We start from the raw sequence: 6,000 nt of genomic DNA, 5'->3' as shown, positions 1-6,000 counted from the left end.
AATTCTATCAGGTACCATTTTTGTAAAAATGATTTTTGAAAAATGTGGGTAGTTTCTAAAAAATCACCCTTTTAGATTCATTTGAACTTGTATAAAATTAAATAATATGTGTGGATCAGAATCAAAACCCATTTTATCCACTTTTTTTGATTTCGAGTAAATTGAGAAAAACTTGTATCTCGTAAACGAAACATTTTTTAGTACTTTTTTAAATGCAGGATTGATTCAATTAGGATTCCCTACAGTTTAAGTCCAGAAATCGTGATCTGAGGGTTTTAGTTTTAGAGTTATACCCAAAACAAATATGGATAGAATGGATTTTGAGAATCACCTCTGAATTTCAGACCAAAATATGAAAATATGGCATTAAAAAAACTCAATTAAAAACGAGAAAACTTTATTTCCTTTTTTTTAACTACGCCTACTTTCTTGAACAAATAAATTCAATCCTAAATGCCGAAAATTTTTTTTTCAAAAATCCGTATAAATTTTCGGATATTCCCATCTAATCTCATCCCAAGGATAAAATGGTTTTTGAATTTCAAATTTATTTTAGAAATAATATTTTGAATGGATATAATGGATTTTGATGCGAATAAAATTGTTTGGATATAATGGGTTTTGAAACAAAAACTCAAGTGGATAAAATGGGTTTTGAAATTAACCTCCAACTTTGTGGTCTGATTTCTATGCCAAAAAATGTAATTAGAGACTCAAACTTGGGCGCAACGTATGTATTTGAATAATAGAAACAAAACCTCATACCTAAGTCATTTTTTTTGAAAAGTGGATATAATGGGTTTTGATTCTGATCCACACATATGACCTATAGATTGACATCAAATATGTTGGGTGCTTTCATAATTGCATGGTTGCTTTGTTTACATGCGGTCATTTGCGATCAGACTAATGTCAGAAAAACTATTCGCGCATGTATTTTACTTTGAATTTATGAACACCTTTTCTGATTTGCGTCATTTATCAAATTTTTTAAGTTGCAATTCAGCCTCTTTTGCAAAATAACAATATATTAGGTGTGTTTTTTTGTTTATCTATATAGATTTTGTGCAAAAAAACGACATCGAGATTTTTGGAATCCGTGTTAAAGTTTGGCAGCACTGAACATTAACTTTGACAACTGTCTGTCAAAAAGTTTGCTTTTGCTTTTTTATTTAAAAAATTAAAATTTAATAAAACAAAGCTCTAAACAAAATGAGAGAAAAAAAAACAAACAAAAAAAATCGTAGAATTGTTCCTGTTTTACCTATGCTTACTTATGATGCCCAAGGAGATGACGAACAGAGATCGCTGCCACACATCGACTATGGTTTCCATTCCAAACTACCACCAGGAATTCTACCACATGGTTTGCCCACTATGAAGGAAGTTGCATCAGCCATAACACCACTTGAATACAAAAAAGAACCTGAAGAGAAAAATAAAGTAAGTGAATTTTTTCTCTCCTCTCTTTACATTAATTTAACATTTGTGCTTTCACTTAAGGAACTATCGGAAGAACAAAAACAGATGATCATCTTGTCGGCGGACTTTCAAAGGTTTGTTTTACCCGCTGGACGTGTCATCGAAAGGGCTCTATCTGAGAATGTCGACATCTACACCGAATACATTGGAGGTGGTGATAGGAGTCAAACGATGAGAGGACACATGCTAGGTTGTCATTGAATCGAGATTTCCACGAAGACCGATGGTCTAAGAATCGATGCATCACTTCAATGGATTGGTCAACACATTTTCCTGAACTGGTTGTTGTTTCATATCACAATAATGAGGTTTGCATTTGTATTTTTTTCTACGATTCTATCTAAAACCCACTAACTTTTTTAAGGAGAGTCACAATGAACCAGATGGTGTTGTAATGGTCTGGAACACAAAATATAAAAAAACAAACACCCGAAGATATATATTCCATTGTCAAAGTGCCGTTATGTCAACATGCTTTGCTAAATTCAATCAAAACCTTATACTCGGTGGAACGTATTCCGGTCATATTGTATTATGGAATAATCGAGTGGAAAAGCGCACACCCATCCAGAGGACCAGAGGACCAGAGGACACCTCTAAGTGCAACTGCACATACGCATCCAGTGTATTGTTTGCAAATGGTTGGCACACAGAATGCAGACAATGTGTTATCGATCTCAGCCGATGGCAAGCTTTGCTCATGGAGTTTGGATATGTTGTCGATGCCGCAAGATACACTGGAATTGCAGCCACGACAATCGAACCCAATTGCTATCAGTTGCATGTCCTTTCCATCGAATGAGATTAACAATCTGGTTATGGGTAGTGAAGATGGCAATGTTTATTATGGTAAAAGTTTGTTGTGATTTTCCATTTGCTTATAAATAAATTGTTGTTTCTACTCAAGCTTATCGACATGGAATACGTTCGGGTGTGTCTGAAGTCTATGAGAAACATTTGGGTCCAGTGACGGGAATATCAACTCATCCAAATCTATCTACAACAGATTTTGATGATTTGTTTCTTACATCGTTCATTGATTGGACAATTAAGTTATGGAGTCTTAAGGTGAAATTTAATATCTACTATAACGACCAATATGTATTACATTTTTTGTATTTACTTGTAGGACACTAAACCATTATATTCATTTGAAGAAAATTCAAATTATGTTATGGTCTCCAATTCATCCCGCCTTGTTCGCTTCTGTCGACGGCAGTGGTCGCCTTGATTTATGGAATACCGAAGTGCCCTCGGCATCGGTGATTGTTTTTTTTTTTTTTTTGTGTATGTATGATAATGAAAATTAGTAAAAGAGTATTTACTGAGTAGGTACCTACTTATGAAAAAAAAAAAACATGAAACAAAAATGTTAAATGTTAAATAAATATATAGGTAAATTTAGTCAAAAGCTGAGTAATTCTTTCTTTGAGTATGTTATTTATTTCTAAAAACTAATACAAAGTTATGTGTTGAATTTTTTATGGAAACATTTTGTAAGTCTGATGTTGCAGTTCCGAGATTATGCAGTGAGGCGCGCACAAATTTGTTCAATTAATTTTCATATCGGATTGGAAACTTGTCAGATAAATCTTAATGAGAAAAAGCAAAACGGATTACGTTTTAATTTTGCAATTTGCAATTTAATAATTAAATAACTTATTTCTAAGATACATTTAAAATTTTGATGGCACAAAGGGGGTCTGACGTTAAATAATAATGACAAAGTTATAAAATATAAACAAATATAATACATGGATAAACTTAGTTTAAAAAGTCTGCTGTACTCGAGTTGTTCAGACCCGGATGTCCAGTTGTAGGGTTGGTTAAGTTGGGTTGGGAATCCATGTGTTTTGCCTTAATTCCTCCCTCTGCATAACTGTTTAGGAGGGGAAAGCAATTGCGAAGAAGATTCATGCAGATTTTCTCGGGATCTCGATGGGGGCTTTAGACCCATTTGTAGAAGACATGTCCTACAGAAACAAAACGACATCAATGCAGGCAGAGTACATAAGGAATATATCGAACCAAAAAAGGAGAATCAATAAAAATATTACCTGCAACCAATTGGGGAGCTAAATGATGCTCTGAAACAATTACCACTTTCACATGCCATTTGTTTCCACACTTCACTTATCATGCACATGTCGTCCAAGTTTGAACGCAGTGAAGCGATCTCTTATAAAATGGTTTTTCATCAACGGGAGCTGAAGGATTTTTGGGTGTTGAATGAGCTGCATAATGCAATGTTAGGATTGTCTTGCTTGTTGCTGTCTGCTGTTTGGGATGAAAAGTGTTTCCTGGGGGAATATTTTTTGGGAGGTATGTTTGTATTTGCTTTTCTTCGCAGCGCACATACATGACGTGTATCATTTTAAAAATGTAAGAGACTGTTTTTGTGGTGGGCATTCTAATGAGGCAATTTATTAACAACAAGAGCTTTGTTATCATTTATTCATGTTGATCGTCTAAGAATAGACGTTTTCGCAAACGAGCGGGCATTCCAAGAACATTTTACATTACATTTTGACTGTGAGGGTTGAAGGTACCGACACGATTAAGACCCAAGCGCACAGTACACAGAATTCTTCTTTTGTGAAATAATTCCTAGAAAAAAAAGATAAATACGCTAGCTCATTGTAAGAATAAATTGATTTACTTTCCATCTCCTTTTCCGGTTTTTCTCTTTAATTTTGGGGAAGATATCGCACTCATGCAAACACGTGAATCCTAAAATTGTTAAATTAAAAAAAAAAACCAAAGTTTATCGCACAATTTTCATCTTTTTCCAAAAAATATGCTTATACTTACATTGATTTGTGTTGTTTGTTATTCCTAATTGAATTCAATTTTAAATATTAAATTTTTTTTTGTCATATATCTGTCAACTGCAGCTGTCGTTTATTGGAATCTGACATTTAATAAGTGTAATGTACCTTGGCAGTACTGTTTTCTATCGAGAGAAAGTAAAATCTGGATAATTATCTGGATTTTTCAAAAATCTATACAGATAAAGTTTTTGTTGTAATTAACACGTAAATTGTTTTCATTTCAAAAATCTCGATGTCGTTTTTTTGCACAAAATCTATATAGATAAACAAAAAAACACACCTATTATCTTAATTCCATCCTTTAAGAAAAAAAACTTTTTTTTAAACATTTCTGTCAATATTTACAAATTTATTATATCCAAGAAATTCGCGACTATTTTTGTTATATTGGGCACGTTCAAACACCTATCGGATAGGCTATCTGAGATACCCGTATCTGGAATATCTTTTTGAACAAAGAGGTATCCAGATAGCTTGCCCAAGCAGCTACTAAAAAAATATGTAAATATTGAGAAGAGGAAACTTTTTATTTTGAGCAAATTACATTTTTTTTTATTGTTGAATAGTACTTGCACAATCGCTTTGACTTTATTTCTTGCAATTTTTTTTTATTTTGAAGCTGAACAATCGCCCGAAAAGTAATCAAAATAAAAAAAAGCCAAATGTATATCAGCTGATCACTCGGATACCTGAGGTATACCGGAAATTCTGGGATACCTTCAGATTATTTTTTGACAGAAAATGGTTCGTTTCCTTGCTAATTTTTAACATTGTTTACAACAACAAAAAGCTATCCGATAGCTTTATGTTAGCTCTTTGAACGTGCCCATAACTTGAACTTTGAATTTCCAATTAATATTTTGACAGAATTGAGAAACAAAGAAAAGCTGTATCATCTTTTACGTCATGTTTCTTCTTTCTTTAAGTTTAAATTCATTGCGCATGAGAATTTTTTCATTTGCACATTTGCGCTGCAAATATTTGCGTTTTGCATTTATGAACACCTGACATTTGTCATTTGCATTAATGAATGCTTTGCTTTCGTCAGACTTGCGCAACCATGCATTTATGAAAGCGCCCGTTCTTTTACATTCATGTTTACTCATTTTTTAAAATACTGATTGACAAAAAAAAGCAGACATTTCGAAATCCTTCACTTTTTAGTAAATCCTACATGAACAAAAGCACCTTAATTAAGGAAAATGTAAAATATCAATGCCCATTATATTAAAAAAGTCAAATATGTAAAGAAACCCAAAATAAAATACATTAAACAAAATTTTTACGTGTTTTGTAATTTTATATACTATTTTTCTATTTAGAAATATCTTATTTGTAATAAACCATTCGATAAACTTTTCTTATAGTTTTTGATGTGCTGAGTTAGAATCCGAAGTCAAAAAAATTCTATCACGTCAGGATTTTAAGATATTCGCATTAAAGTATCACAAAATCAAGTTTTTTTTTTAGAAAATCTCAAAAAAAACTACTATATCTCAAAAACCAGAGCTGACCGAAATTTTTTGAGTTCGGATTCAAAATCAGCACACTAAAGTTCATTAGAAAAGTATACTTTTGTTCTATGGAGAAAGATATATTAATTTTTAGAGATCAGTTTCTTTATGGTGAGATATATGCCAAACCTACTAAACTTACTTAAATTAAGATATCTCGGAGAAGAAAAGAA

The 6,000-nt window shown here is 32.4% G+C and overlaps 1 long non-coding RNA gene and 1 pseudogene across 1 annotated transcript; one reads left to right on the top strand and one right to left on the bottom strand.

Annotated features, from left to right (window-relative positions):
• The first annotated feature begins 1,266 nt into the window (after positions 1-1,266).
• Positions 1,267-2,816, top strand: LOC129913223 (cytoplasmic dynein 1 intermediate chain-like; annotated as a pseudogene).
• Positions 2,817-3,098: 282 nt separating this feature from the next.
• On the bottom strand, positions 3,099-4,568 carry LOC129916093 (uncharacterized). The gene is made up of 4 exons (XR_008772406.1): positions 4,294-4,568; positions 4,142-4,212; positions 3,540-4,089; positions 3,099-3,455 (listed from the first exon to the last, which is right to left on the bottom strand). It is a non-coding gene; the product is annotated as an uncharacterized LOC129916093 (long non-coding RNA).
• Between the last annotated feature and the right edge of the window lie 1,432 nt (positions 4,569-6,000).

This window comes from Episyrphus balteatus, chromosome 3 (assembly GCF_945859705.1).
Source record: "Episyrphus balteatus chromosome 3, idEpiBalt1.1, whole genome shotgun sequence".
NCBI classification, from domain to species: domain Eukaryota; kingdom Metazoa; phylum Arthropoda; class Insecta; order Diptera; family Syrphidae; genus Episyrphus; species Episyrphus balteatus.
The sequence above is the reverse complement of the archived record's forward strand: the minus strand, read 5'-3'. Positions and strand labels throughout refer to the sequence as shown.